The 15,662-nt window shown below is 40.0% G+C and overlaps 1 protein-coding gene across 2 annotated transcripts in view; it reads left to right on the forward strand.

Annotated features, from left to right (window-relative positions):
• LOC111154160 (lipid droplet associated hydrolase) overlaps positions 1 to 15,662 on the forward strand; it is a 106,389-nt gene that overhangs the window by 44,396 nt on the left and 46,331 nt on the right. The window lies entirely within an intron of this gene.

Consider the following 15,662-nt stretch of genomic DNA (forward strand, 5'->3'; position numbering starts at 1 on the left):
GTGAGATACTGGAGACAAAAAGACCTATTTAAAGTGCCCAAGAAATCTAGTGAGCTAGAAGAGACTTCAAAACAAAATGGAAACTCCTACTCTCATGAACACGTACCATTGAGAGGATCTATTGAATAGATGCAATTCACAACATAAATTATTTCTAGATTCAACAAACACATTGAACACTGGCCATGTGTCAGGCCCTGAGCTGTGTTTTAAGGATATCCCAGTGAGTAAGGTAGTCTTTGAAGTAAGAGAGTCCAAAGTCTAGTGGAAGACACACTAACCCATAGGTCTGATAACTACTATTGTGTGGGAGTGTGAGGGAATGCTATTTAACTTCGTAATCTGAATGCAAGATAGGAAGTGATTCCTTCCTGGAATCTCTGTGTCCTAGGATTTTGACTTTTCTCATTCCATAAGATGAAAGTCTCAAGAGGAATTTCAGAGCTCCCTGGCAATTTTCTTCTACCAGCTTGGCATACTAGGTCTCACTCGCAATTGCCCTTAGGAAACATATAACTATAGCCTCCCTGGGTGTGGTTTTTAATACCGAATGGAGGTTGTTAATTTTTGTTTATTGGGTATAAAAAATGTATTTCTCATTTCTAAGTGTGATTTCAATAAATTCAAGATTGTTTTCCATTCACTGTATTATTGTTTCTGCTCTTTTTCTTTTTCCATAGAAAAGGTGTCTTAATTGGAAAGGAAGACTTTGTTTTTGTTTTTAGCATTTTGCATGGCTCCTGATCTCTTTTTTGCCTTCTAAATCTCCTCTAATGTGATGAGATTACCTTATAGTTCCCAGCCCTGCCATTCCATGGTTCTGTCTGCATAGTTGCCAAAAGCCCTGGCTCTGGAGCCAAGACACCTAGGTTCATATACTTGCTGTATATTTTGTCTGTGTGACTTTGGACAAGTTACTGAGTATCTCTGTACTTCCATTTCCTCATTTGTGAAATCGGGATGATAATATATGTTCTCCAAGGGAGAATTAAGAATGGTACCTCGGCCTTAAAATTTCCCTAATAGGTATTAGCTGTTCTTATGATGGTGGAAATGACAGTGGAATCATTGGCTCAGTCACTAGGTTAAGAACCATATTAGTTATCTACAGTTGTGTAATTAATTGCCCCAAAATGTAATAGCATAAAACCATACACATTTATCCTCTCACAGTTTTTGTGGGTCTGGGATCTGGCGACAATGTAGCTGGGTCCTCTGCTTCAGGGTCTCTCATAAGACTGCAGTTAAGGTGTCTTCCAGAACTGTAGTCTCATCTGAAGATGGGAATTGGGAAGGATGTGCTTCTAAGCTCACTTACATGGTTGTTGGCAGGACTCGGTTCCTTGGGGGTTGTTGGACTTAGGGCCTTGGTCCATTAGTGGCCCTTGGGTGGAGGTCACCCTCAATTCCTTAACATGTGGGTCTTTCTAACTTGGCCTCATTAGAGGAAGTATGGTAGAAAAGCAGAGAAAGTCTGCTGGCAAGATAGAAGTCACAGACTCTCCCCTAATTACAGAAATCATCCCATTACTTGTACAGTATTCCATTTGTTAGAAGTAAGTCCCCAGGTCCAGCCCCCCACCAAAGAGGAGCAGAACACACTGGAGCATGAGCATGAGAAGTGAGAGTCATGTCAGAAGCTGCTTACCCCACCACTACCAGTTAGTATTTCACTTGTGCAGTACACGATCAAGCATACAGATACATAGAAATTCAAATACCCAGTTTACTTCCCAGTGTAAGAGGTGAGTTGGTCCTGTCCAGTAAAATGTAGCAAACTGATGTGAAATACAATTTGGGGTTATTAGTTATCCCATGTGTTTTGAAAACTTAAAAAAAAAAAAAAGACTTTGAAGAAAAGAATACTTGCATGTGTGAAAAGAGGAGAGCATTACTATTTGTGATGGTTAATTTTATGTGTCAGCTGGGCCAGGCTAAGGGACTGGTTATCAGTTGTTAGCTGGTAAAACATTTCTCAGTGTGTCTTTGAGGATGTTTCCAGAAAAGACTAGCATTTGAATCAGTAGACTGAGAAAAGATTTGCTCTCACCGTTGTGAGCAGGCATCCTCCAATCCACTGAGGTTCCAAATAAAACAAAACTCAGGAAATGGGGATTCTCTCTCTCTCTTTCTCTCTCCCCATCCCACCCCCACTTCTCTCTTCTTGAGCCAGGACATCCATCTTTTCCTGCCCTCTGACATTGGAGCTCTGGGTTTGCTGGCTTTCAACTCTAGGACTTAACACCATCAGCTCCTCCGGTTCTGAGGCCTGTGAACTCAGACTAAGTCATGCGTACCACTGGCTTTCCTGATTCCCAGTTTGCAGATGGCGTATTGTTGGACTTTTTGCCCTCCGTAATCATGTGAGCCACTTCCTTTCATGAATCCCCTTTCATATATATGCATACATATATATCCTATTGGTTCCTTATCCCTGGGGAACCCTGACAAATACACTGTTCTATAAACATAGGGAAGAAAATACTCATTTCTAAGTCCTTCACAGTCTATTAACTTAATCACTGATCTGTCCTTTTGCTTTTTGTTTGCTTCCCACTGATTCTGCATGTACTGCATGGTTTCTCTTATGCATATTTGCAAACAGTTGTTCAACACATTGGTTTGAACCCATCTCTCCTTTTTGGCATGCACTCACGTATCTAATGGGGAAGAAGTACAGTGCGTCTTAAGGAAATGCAGCTTCTTATAACTCCTTTTGCTTTAGAGCTTTCTAATTATTGCTCTCCTTCCAGGTGTTCTCGCCCTTACAGGAACCGTGGTGAAAAGGGGAAAGGGAAATGAAACATGAGCTTAACGTAGTCTGTTTGTGGAGGCATAACTCATACCACGATTATAGAGTTTTCAGAGAGACATACGAAACTGTGTTTTCTTTAAAAGGGTGTTTTCTAGAAAATAACGCATTTAATAAATTGTCCATAAAGGTCACCCATGGAGGAGGGTGAACATCTGTATGGTTTTTTTTTTATTATTATTATTCAAAAGCTTTGTCTGGTTTCAATTAACTGCATTGTTGAAGTCCCCCCACCCCTCTTTAAACACCTGGCCCGGTTAATATCAGTGGTGTGATCCCCGCTGAAGTGTTGAAATTTCAGTGTCTCTGGGCTACTCTCAGACGGCACAGTGCCTGCATGCCTGAAGTTAACATGACACGCTCCATTTAAGATGCGTTTGACAATCAAGTAAGTTTGTGTAAGCCAGAGTGTTGCAATCCCTAATCATTTTGCCAAAAATAAGTTAGCTGTTATGTTTTATAACATATGAAGTGTGATAATAAGAAACTTGTGTTTCCATCTCTTCTGTTATTTTTACTGGAATATTTGACTCCCATAAGATTTTGAAGACATATGTGTAGTTTAGTAGCTGGTTTATTTGGTTTTATTTTGGTTCAGTTCTTTACAATATTTTTATAACTAATTATAGGAAACTTTGGTCTTAAAAATCATTTTAAGAGACTTATTACATACTTTAGGCGTATTATCTGACCTATATTTTAATACTAAGAAAACTGGCTCTTTCAAAAATCTGGTATTCAAATTTTTTTGTTTCTTTAAGCAAACTTGGTACATAGAATTATAGAGATTCTTCCTGTTTTGACAGTAATGTGCAGTAATAAAGAATTTTAAAAGAAGCCCGAGAAAATAGGTAATTGGAAGACCGTTCAATAGTATCTATCATGACTGGTAATAACATAGTTTTAGACTCATAGGATCTTAGAACTGAGATGGGCTTTAGAAGCAATCTTGTCCCAAGGTCAAGAGCAAGGTCCCTTGCAGGATGCAGCCTCAGCTCTGTCTGAATCCAGGGGTGGGGTGCGCTTTTATTAGCGGTGGGTATCAAGAGAGTCTAAGAAGATACTTGATGGCTCCTTCACACTTTGGATGATAGCAGAGCCTGCAGATAGCATGGTATACTCCTGGACTACACACAAGGAGTTTCATGTGGTCCATTATGGTGCAGCTCAAGGAGCAGGAGGCCCCGTGAATGCTGCTTTAGCAACTGGGGGCTGGAGCTGGAGTAACTGGAACAAAAAAGTGGTAGTCTTATCCCCACTATTTAGAATCTTCCTTCAACATTGGTCCTCTGTGTGTGAAAAACGTGCCGTCTGATTTTGCCAGTAAATTGTCTGCATAAAGTTCAAGGTTGGAAGTTGGAAGACCTTGATTCTTAAGTGGACTCTGCACCGAGTTGTGAGGAGAATCTCAAGTAATTTTACTTTTATTCTCCTCTAAGTATTTATATAGCATTTTATGAAAACACTTCATTCCCTTCCAGGGATAGCAGGTCCTTCAAAAACTTAATTTTTTATATCATTTGGCCTTTCTTGGGGAAAATGCACAATAACATAGAGCTTCCTTTGTCTGTGTGGTTGGCAAAACGATCTTCTGTCTGAATGAAATTTCCAGATTACTTAAACTCACTTTTTTAAGCACCAGACTCTTTTATCCAGTTGGATAAAATTTGTCTAAAATATATTATTTACTTATCTTTCTTCTTCAACAGTGCATATTGATGTAGAGGAATTAGTGATCCAAGGACATCATTTTGTTAATGTTACCGTACTATAGTAAAATATAATCAAGGAGATTTTCCCTATGTCCTGAAATTTCTTAGGTGATAGTGCCTTTTAAAAAAAAAAAAACAAAAAACACTTCTCTTGTCTGTTTATTTTATAGTTTCAATATCTTCTCCCTCATTTTTGGTTCCCACTTCTCTTCCCTACTTACAATTTGTTAATATAATTTGCTGCTAGTAGAGAAGACAGATAACCATGTTAGCATTTTGTCTCAAGTGAGAATGAACAGGTCTTAAATGCATAAACGAGTAAAATTGATGAAATTAAGTACATAGATTTTGTTATTGCTTGGAGCTTTTTTGTTTGTTTGTTTGTTTCTTTTGGGTCCCCGGTGGTGTTTTAGATACAAAAGCTGAGAGACTGAAAACACAACCACAGGTACAGCTGAGAAGCTTGAAAATTTTTACTGAAAGATTTAAAATAGCATGTTAGATCATGTGTATGTTGACTTTGGAGTACATCTTGTCTACAGGAGGGAAAAAAACAAAATCAAATATTCTGTAAACAATTAGATTATTTAGACCATGGTGCACTTAAACTATTCTAATGAATCTTCACGTCTGCAGTCAAAGTTAGTTATGTTTGTGATAAACATTCGTGTAACATCACTGCATCGTGTTCAACAGACAAGACAAGCTGGAGAGAGGGGAAAGAATAGGAGCCCATTCATATGTCAGAGTAACTGTTGCCAGAGCCCTGTCCCCTAGATTAACTGATAAGAAACAGAAGACAAAATGAGGAAGTCCCTACCCTAAGGCTCTGAAGTTTTGAAGAAAGATGGCTCCTAACTGGGCAAATCAGAAAAAACTTCATGAAGAGCTCATATTTGAGTGGGAGAAGACTGAGTCAATACTTAGAAATGTTTATAAATAGGAAGTTTGATGCGTTGTCGGTGATAGGGGGTTGTTTTATATTCTAAGCAGTGGGAACAGTATGAAAAAAAATGGTTTTTATCACCGGCCACATGAAAAGAGCAGTGAGTGTTCTGATTCGGATGCAGCCTAGGGTACATGCAGGGGCAGTGGGATGTAAAAACTGAGGCTGACAAAAGTGGGGATAAGAAATTTGTCCCCAGCGTGGATGTGGACTCTATATCCTGAGCAGTAAGGAGCCAGTGAGGGACCTGTAATGAGAATAGTCCTGAATCAGATATATTAACCTCTCACCAAAAAGGAGAGTGAATTGGCGAGAGTGTGTAGAATAAGAAGCTAACAGCCACATGATAAGCAAGTTATTATTAGTTCAGATGAGAAATAAGATAGTATTTGGGATTTGCCAAGGGAACCTATTAAGAGAGAAGAGAAACAGGTCATAGATGTATATTAGGAGAAGGACTATTTGATAGAAAGGAGGATGAAGAAGAGAAAGAGGCAAAAGGTATAGTAATTTTCCAAAGTAATGACTACATTAGTCCTTTATTGAATTCTGAAGTCACCACAGTGGGTTGCAACCAGTGGCTCAGTCAAGGTAGGGTAGGTAGGCTGTGCTACACTAACACGGTGGCAGCAGCTTTTAACAACAAAGATTTATTTACTGCTCATGATACAAGTCTTTTGAGGGTTGGCTCTCCCATGTAGTTCTCACTGTGCACTGTGCACTCCTACTCCAGATTCCGGTTTATAGGAGTAGCTTCTATCTGGCATACTCCAGTCTCACGGCAGAAGATAAAAAGGAAATAATGAATGACCTGCTGCATTTTAAAACCTCTGCCTAGAGGTGACATTTGTCCCACTCACACAGCTTTTACACAGAGCAAGTTATATGACCAAGTCTGCCATCAAAGAGGCTGCAAAGTGTCATCCTCCTCAGAGCAGAGAAGCATATGTTTGCAAACAATCAAATAGCATTTTTAAAAATATATATAATAAAATGGAATAGAAAATACTAGAGTGGATTATATTATGAGACTTCTGTTTCGCTTTTTATGGGGTGTGTTGATTATCCTAGATTACAGTGTAGAGTATATATCTTACTATGAATCAAGTTAAAAAAAGGAATGAAAGCCATTACCCTAGACTAGAGTGTACCACATGCTAAAAGGAGAGAAAGGAGAACATCAAGAAAGGTAGATTTGTGGTGAATTAAAGATGGCCATGGATTCTTTGCCCGTCTTCTCTCAGGGGATGAAGTCTCTTTCCCTTCTCTTTTGAATATGGGCTGAGCATGTGACTTTCACCAATGGGATGTTAATTCCAGGCCTAAGGGGACTGGGAGTTTCTGTTCCTTTCCTCTTGGAAACCAGTTGCCATATACAAAGTGCAACTACCTGAGACCACCACACTGTGAAAAAGCCCAAGCTGGCCACAGAAGAGGATCATGTGGCACCAGATATGGGTGAGACCTTCTTGGACCTTTCAGCCTGTCCCATCTGCTACTGAATGCAGCCCAGGGAGGGACCCCAGCCAATGACACATGGTGCAGAAGTCCAGCTGAGTCCTCTTTGAATTCCTGACCCCACAGAATAAGAAAGAGTAATCACTGTGGTTTTAAACCATAAGCTGGGGGCATGGTACGTTATTAGCAGTAGATAACTGAAACAGGGTAACAGGGTTGAGTTCAAAGAGAATGTAAAGCTTCTGGTATTGGTAATCAGAAGGGCATTAATGACCCAGAAGAGAACACTTTTAGTGAAGTAGTGGGAGAAGGGGGCCTCAGGCAGTTAGGTGATAAATGAGTTGTGTTCCAGGAATTGGCCATTGAAGAGGAGGAGACAAGATGATAACTTAAGGAAGAAGCTGGTCAAGAGAACATGCTTTCCTATAAATGGGAGAGAATTTGACATATGTCGAGGGGAATAGCCCATGCAGAGAGAGCTGCTGCAAAGGTGTCAGCAACATTGGTTGGAGGAACAACATCATCTACTTATCTTTTAAATCTGCACCCAGGAAAACCAGGAAAATGAAATTTTTCTTAATGTTTGACTGCATCCTTGCAAAAACGTTTCTGTGATTTAACTTGGTCTTCATTTGATACATGTTCCCTGTACTTGGTTCTTCACTTGAGTCTGGAAACCTGAAACAGTTTTTAAAATTAATATATTGTCATTACGAACAATTAGAGCCAACAGTCATTTGAAATTTACAGAACATGTTTACATGTAACAAGGTCACGTGACAAGCTGACTCTTCCATTTTGCAGATACTGAGACTGAAGTAACTGGAGTTGCGTGTCTAACCCATATGTCAGTTGGCCACGAAGGGGCACAACTAGGACTCTGCCTTCTGCTGTCTGACTTTCCCATTATCTGTTTTCCAGGTGAAGTAGCTAGGGAGGTGACGATTGTAGATGGGATAGAGTAAGTTACTGTAACAAACCACCAAAACCTATTTGACCCAAACATAAGATTTCTACTACTGTTTACTTACTACTTGAGTTCTTCAGATAACACAAGGAAGGCTTTAGTGGGAAGCAGGTCGATGCTCTCGGGGGAATTTCAGAGAAAATTTGGAGAAATGAGAAAATGTGTTTTCTAGAGCAAGGAAGATAGAGGGACTTGGTGTTGAGGCATGGGCCAAGGGCAGAAAGTGAACTCAGAAGACGATGAATCAGAATCCTGGAATTGAGCTGGGGGCAGCAGGGGAGTGGGAGTATGAAAAGAAGTGGATGGTTCTGGAGATGCAGTGTTGAGGAGTGCCACACTTATGTCCTCGGGAGCCACCAGTGATCCCTGCTACATGAAAACCACAGGTGTCAGGCAGTCAACAGCTGCCCTTCTTGGTGGAAGGCTCCTGGCAGAAAACAATAAGTCCCTCCTCTGAGGAAGGCTTGTACCGAATATGGTGAAATGTCACTTTGCCAATCACTTGTGCGTTTATTTAAATGCATATATTTATCTGTTTGTGTGCACACACATTATCTTTTCTAATTACCCAGGAGACTACCTTGCTGAAAGCCGAACACATGGAAAGTTTCAGCTTTGCGACTTCAGCCATGTTTTAGTCATCTGCATATTTTTTTAAAATCCTAAAATTGCTTTCAAAGTGGAAAAATTGTGTGGGCTTTTTTCATCTTTTCATAACTCAAAAACTATTTAATATATTTTTCTCAAACTTAGCAAAAAAAAAAAAAAATCACCTTTGGGCTGAAACCAAGCATGGAAAATTTCACCACAAAGGGCTAATTTTTTGGAAAGCTGCAAGAAAGTGAAAACAGGGGTTTATAATAAAACATTCTTCATGCATGTTAATCCTTAGTACTTTATCTAATGCATTTCATCTGAGTGTTTTTGAGCCCTGTTCAGATTTAAATATTGAACCATTTTAGTATTGGTGTATCCATGATCCAGTCAGATACGGAAAATTTCCCCCATCTTCTCGCAGGTTCAGTGTATTAAGAGTTAGTGAGATGTGTTTAAAAGGACAAGTAGAGCAAGTGAAGTGAAGTGGCCATGAGGCAGAGAAAACCTTACATATGCTCGCACACACGTTAGCACCTCCTCTTCCTGGCCTGGGAATCAGTGTGAGCAGAATGTAGTAGATGACAGTAGGCACTCATTCGGATAGCTAAGCCAGCATTTCTCAAAGCGACATCAGCATTACTTGGGGTCTTGTTAGAAATGTAAATTATCAGGCCCTACTCAGACCTTCTGAATCTGAAACTTTCTCAGGCTGGGACCAGGCTATCAGTGTTCTCTCTCACAAATGCCCCAGGTGGTTCTGACAGTTGGTCCTGGTGGGGAGCCACCAACCTAAGCCTTCCAAAAGCTGGGGGCACAGGATGTGTGGAGATGCTGTGGACAATTAAATCTGTCCTTGGTCTGTTGGCTCTGTCTTCTCACATCACACCCTGGAAGCAGGAGGAACACTAATCAGGTTCTCTAAAGGAACATTCTTTTTGTGTCTATTTCACATATCCTAGCTCCTTCTGCTTGTGATCTGATCCACAAGCACTCCGACCCTCTTTTTTTTTTTTGTATTACCACATCTAAAGACTTTATTTATTGATTTGACACAGAGAGATCACAAGTAGGGAGAAAGGCGGGGGGAAGCAGGCTCCCGCTGAGCAGAGAGCCCGATGCGGGGCTTGATCCCAGGACCCTGAGATCATGATCCGAGCCGAAGGCAGAGGCTAAACCCACTGAGCCACCCAGGCGCCCCCACTCTGACCCTCTTGAGTAAAGGTGGTGATATCCAGATTGTTCAGGGAAACAATGCTACCAAGAAGTATTTTCTCATTTCCTTGAGTTGTCAGGGTCACACCTGGGGTGGGCCCATGTATGTCATTCTCATTTCTTTGCTGCCTTAAGTTCCAAGATTTAAGTAGCAAGGTAGCAGAAGTCTGTCAGTGAAAGCTGACTTAAGCCCCGTTCTTCTGTGTGCAAAGTCTCAATCTTGTGTTTTGCTTTGGCCCTCTGCATTCCAGCAAACCCATGTCTATATTACTGTGTCTCTAGGCACTGAAGTAGCTGTGTTTGTGGCATTGTATCAAATTCTGCGAATATTCTCCTGGTGATGGAAGTCATCAGTCCGCTGTAGGTGGGCCTTGAGCTAATCACCCAGGGCTTTCTGTTAGGATGAAAAATTCAGACATAGCCTGGGGGAGGTGTTGAAGCAGTTTAAAGGTATATTCAGTAACAACCCATCTCAGCTAAGCATGAATACAGCTATCTAAGCTGATACAGACGGAAAGGGAAAAAAGACTGGTTTTTAAATTGATCATTTAAAATTTTTACCATGAAAAACTTAAAACAGAAAAATAAAAATAATTGTATAATGAATCTCCAGAACCCATTATCCAGATTAATGTAGCTACTAATATTTTGTTATCTTTACCTCATTTTCTTCCAGGTGAATTGTAGCCTTCATGGTATTTCACCCATAAATACTTCATTGTGCATTGTTTTAAAAGGACCTTTTCTTATATAACTACCATGTCGTTATCACATCTAACAAAATTATTGGTAGTTCTTTTATAGTCCATATTCAGATTTTCTTTGTCCCCAAAATGTTTTTTTTTACAGCTGATTTGCAACATCTTTCTTTAGTTTAAAAGTTTTCTTTCCAATTATAAAAGTTCATATGTTTCTAAGTTTCAGGAAGTAGGAGAAAAAGTAAAAAATCAGTGTAATTCTGAAGATTGGTATAGTATCCAGAGAGACTTAACATATGAAATGTACCATAAATTGCTTTCATAACTCAACAGAGTAGCTTTTTAAAACTGAATGTGAAATCGCTTAAAGAAAAGTATGGCTAGATCATGATTTTATGTAGATCATTTTAAACCTAGCTAACTTGTCCCTTGAGTATCCATGTTTAGACCAGAGGATAATACAGCACACCCTCTCAATTTTTATTTAATGAGAAAACAGTGAAAATTTGACCTGTTTTTACATTGTTATTTATTAGGATGTAAAAATTTATGTAAGATACTTTGTTCTCTAGTAGGTATTTAGAGTGATTAAAGTTTAAACTACAAACTGTTTTTGCTCTGATGATTATTATATCACCATTACTGTCATTTGTGGGTCTTACTGAATCTGCTCAGCAAGTCTTTGATAAGCTCCTGTTCCCATTTTCTACTTGAGGAAACAGAGACCTAAGACAGAAGTCACTTGCTCAGGGTTAGACAGCTGGTAAGTGCCTGTGCTAGAATTTGAACCCATGTGTGTTTGGCTCCAAAGTCCATGCTCCTACTGAAGAAGAGCTGGCTTATAAAATCTATCAAAAAATATGTAGCTAGCACAATGCATGACACAGTGTTTAATAAATTAGTATATGGTAGTACTTGGTTGTGTCTGCTTATTGAATATATAGTAGCATTTAATAATGCTTGATAAATGGACCTCAGTAGTAATCAAAATGAGCTGCTTCTATTGCAGTATTTAAAAGAAAAATGTAGTGTTGTGATATACTTCTGTATACACTTTTAGATAGTCTGAACAGGTCAACACCAGGTGCCTTATAATGGTGACCTCTCGGGTTAGAGGTAAGGGTTATTAGAGGTAGAGACCCTGCATTGTTTCTGCTATTTTACTATGACTGTGTGTTATCAGAAAAAAAATAATTCCTCTAAAAATTGTCCAAACCCTTTGAACCTACTCATCCTTTTCTTTGGAATCTATATTAAGAAAATAATCTCAAAGATAGGAAAACACTTATGTACAAAAGATATTATTTGTTGTAACAAAAGTTGGAAATACCCTACTGTCCAACTCTAAAGAAAAGGTTGAGTATGGAATGTGCAAGTATCACAAATATATTCTCAGAAGACACTGTAGAACGTAAATTATCAAATGTAAAGGGTGTTAAAATATATACAGAATATATGAGTACAACTGTATTAAAAGAACGTACATTTAAAAGCTTGAAATAAAATTACCAAAATGAATATAGTGATTGTGTTTGAGTGGTGAGTGTCAGGGTGATTTTTTTTTTCTATTTACTTTTTATTTTAAAAATTGCCCTTAAAACGGCATATGTTTCTTCACTGTCCTAATCACTTAGGGGTTATACCCTTTCTCTGTTAAAAAAAAAAAAAGTGTGATTGCAAGAGTTCATAACAGAAAGATGGTTCAGGAGAGAAAATTTTTGGTTATTTGTTACACAGCACTAGATAAAAAATAAAAGGGGAGAAGTAAAGGTAAGGTCACCGTCATGGTTTTTCTGCAGGAAAACTCCCCTCTGAGATCAGTAGTAGCACCCGCTCGGTAGCGGCATCTTGACCAATAGCAGCAACCCTCGCCTCTTACCTTATCTTACCTACTCTTCCTCCTCTACTCAAGTAGCTACGCATTTGTCCTTCCTTGCAATTTTTCATTAACGAGCTTCTCCCCACTCCTAGAATAATTGGGATTATTGATAGGGATGTCTTTTTTTTTTAAGATTTTATTTATTTATTTGAGAGAGAGATACCACAAGTCGGCAGAGAGGCAGGCAGAGAGAGAGGGGGAAGCAGGCTCTCCGCTGAGCAGAGAGCCTGAAGCGGGGCTCGATGCCAGGACCCTGAGATCATGACCTGAGCCTAAGGCAGAGGCTTAACCCACTGAGCCACCCAGGTGCCCATGATAGGTGTGTCTTTTGATGGTCTCTTCATGACTGTTATTTGAATGTGATTAAAAAAAAAATTGATTAAAAAACACACGCACACACAGGCTGGGATTAGCATCATCATACTGCTAGAATGAAGCTGGTTCTTTTTTAGAACAGTAGCCATCATCAGACCATGAGGTTCATGGTGGCTAGGATTCTAAGAGGCTCTGGATATGAGCGAGTGTTATCTTTGTGAATGCCCTTACAGTTAGATGAATACAGTTCTGAAAAATAGAGCTCATACCTTGCCACATTTCGACTTCATTATGCCCATGAACTGGGCATTCACAGAAGAGCAGATTCACAGAGCCTTGGTGCATGGAGCATAGAAGAGATAGCTTGCAAGAGTATGAACACAGATGAACACATTTCTGTGAAGTTGTTCTTCTGTGGCTCCTGTTTATTCTATCCAGAAGATTCTTTTTAGGTCTATCAGTGTGTGGCGATGAGAACGTTGAATGTGATCTGAAGGAAGGAAAAGGCTCTCTAATACGGTTATCCTGCAGGCTGAGGCTGTTCTACCCTCCGCTCCTGCTTTTACGGAAAATCTGTGAACAATATTCAACACAGGCCACAAAAAATTCCCTGAAGTGGAAAAACCCTAGCAGGCATTAAGTGAAAGATGCTTCATGAGAATAAAATGTGGTTGCTTTGAGATCTTGCATCCAAGCCCGTTCAGGCTAATTGCACTCGGCTGGGAAGAAGCCAGATTATCAGGTGTCAGAAAGGTATATTGATGAATGGATAAAGATTGAAGCCAGCATCATTTCTGGCAACCTGTCCCTAGGGAAGCAGACAGTAAATCATTTCCCAGTATCAGTCCTACAGAGACCAGAGGGAGCATGCATAAATGAAGCCTGTAGACTGTCCAGAAACTCCATTTCAACAAATAATTTTAATTTATCTCCACACCAGTGGAGCTCTGGGAGCTTCTGTAGTAAACTAAATTGAGTGTTAGGGAGATAGCCTTTTCCTTTTTCATAGCCCAGGACCCTTGGGGACATGCTGAGGAGCTTCTTGAGCCCCACTGCGGAGGAGAAAGGCTCTAAGGGCTTACGTCATCTTATATCAATGTTGGCTGATACCGATTCAGAAGTGATTTCATAAAGTCTCGGGGGCAGATTGTGATTATCTGGGTGTCAGGGGAGTTCTCCTCAAGGTCCTCCAAGGGAGATGGCCTCCTCTGTCTCCTTCGACCGTGGTCTCTGCACCTGCTCTGTGCATACCTAGTACTCCCTCCTCCCTGTTAGTATTTCTTCTTACCCACTTCCTTTCTGCCTCCTCCTACCGCCACCCAACAGATGCCATCCATCCATCTTCTGAAACCATCTTAGATGCCGACTCCTACAGGAATTCTTTCCCTGATTCTTCTCAGTCATTTTTATTATCCTTCCTTTGAAACCTTTTTCTCATAATTCTTATATACTCTACCTTGTATTATAGGTATTGCATATTTATTTGATTTTCCCTATTAGATGTTTAAGCTTTTCTTTCCCTCCCCCTTAGGTTGAAGTATAATTTAACAATAGCTCTTTTTTTCTCTCCCTGTTCAATCTCGGTATATTCTGCGACCTATTTTTCAGTCCACCAATCTTCCCTTCAGCTATGTGTAAACTCCTTTTACACCCACCTTTTGCGACCTCAATTCAGTTATTATAATTTTTGCTTATGAACTTTCCATTTTATTATTTTTGTTGTCACCAATTCTTGAAATTCTGTCGTGTCTGATCATTTCAATATCCAAGTTTCTTGCGGTTACATTTCTTTTCTTTTTCCTTCTTTGTTTCTGGTTATCTCATCTTGTCCCTCCGTATGTTTGTATATGAGTCAGTTCTCCAGAGAAACAGATGTGTGTACCTATGTATGTACATACAGAAGGGGATTAACTATAAGGAATTGGCTGACAAAATTCTGGAGGCTGACAAGTCCTAAGAGCTATCATCCGTAAACTGGAGACCCAGCAGGGCAGATGGTGTATAAGTTCTAGTCCCAAAGCGGCAAGCTGGAGACCCAGGAAAAGCTGACGTCTCAGTTAGAGCCCAAAGGCAGAAGAAAAACAAAAGCAGCAGAAGAAATTCCCTCTTACTCAGCCTTTCTGATTGGTTGAGGCCCGTCAACAGCAGGAAGGGCAGTCTCTGCTTGACTAGGTCTGCTGATTCAAATGTTTATCTCACTCAAAACACCCAGAAGAGTGTTTCACAAATATCTATTCACCCCATGGTCCAGTCAAGTTGACACAGAAAATGAACTGCTGCGGCATCTGAGTGGCTCAGTGGGTTGAGATCCAGCTCTTGGTTTCAGCTCAGGTCATGATCTCATGGGTCATGAGATGAAGCCCCATGTCAGGTTCTGTACTCACTGGGGGGTCTGCTTGAGGTTCTCTCCCTCAGGCCCTCCCCCCCGCTCACTGGCTTGCTTGCTTGTTCTCTCTCTCTCAAATGAATAAATAAATAAATAAATTTTTAAAAAGAAAAAAAAAAAAGAACCATCGCTGCTTAGTCAGGTTCTTTTTTTTTTTTTTTAATTGAATTCCTGATGTTATATTTAAAAAATTGCTAAGACAGTATGAGGCTTCTGTATTCCTCCATGGAGAATTTCCTTTTGCTTTTGACTAGCAATTACAGTAAGGACTGATCACACGTTAATGCCATCTGGACTCAGGCTGAATCAACACTACCTCAGTGAGAGTTGGTCTAGGTCCAGTTGGTCACTACTTCTAGGGGGTAAGCCTTTAGTAATTCCCACTGAAAGCCTGGGTGCCTTTTTTGAATGGGCACCAAAGGCCCAAATTTTGACCCTTGAGCCATAGTGTACTTCTAGAAACCCAGCTTCTTGTCCTCTTAGCTACTCACGAATTGGTAAATAAGAGCTATTTGAACACACCTCTCTTGAGTTTCTTTTTTCTCTAGGATTTTGGCCCTTTCGGCCTCTTCTGCCTTTGATGCTTTCAAAGGCACTTTAAAAAAAACCCTTTCCCCAGCTTTTCTAATTGTTCTTGGCGGGGGGGATTGCTTTGCAGTAAGCTATTCTGCCACCCCCAC

The sequence above is a fragment of the Enhydra lutris genome, unplaced genomic scaffold (genome assembly GCF_002288905.1).
Source record: "Enhydra lutris kenyoni isolate GAN:26980312 unplaced genomic scaffold, ASM228890v2 scaffoldscaffold35, whole genome shotgun sequence".
In the NCBI taxonomy this organism is placed as follows: domain Eukaryota; kingdom Metazoa; phylum Chordata; class Mammalia; order Carnivora; family Mustelidae; genus Enhydra; species Enhydra lutris.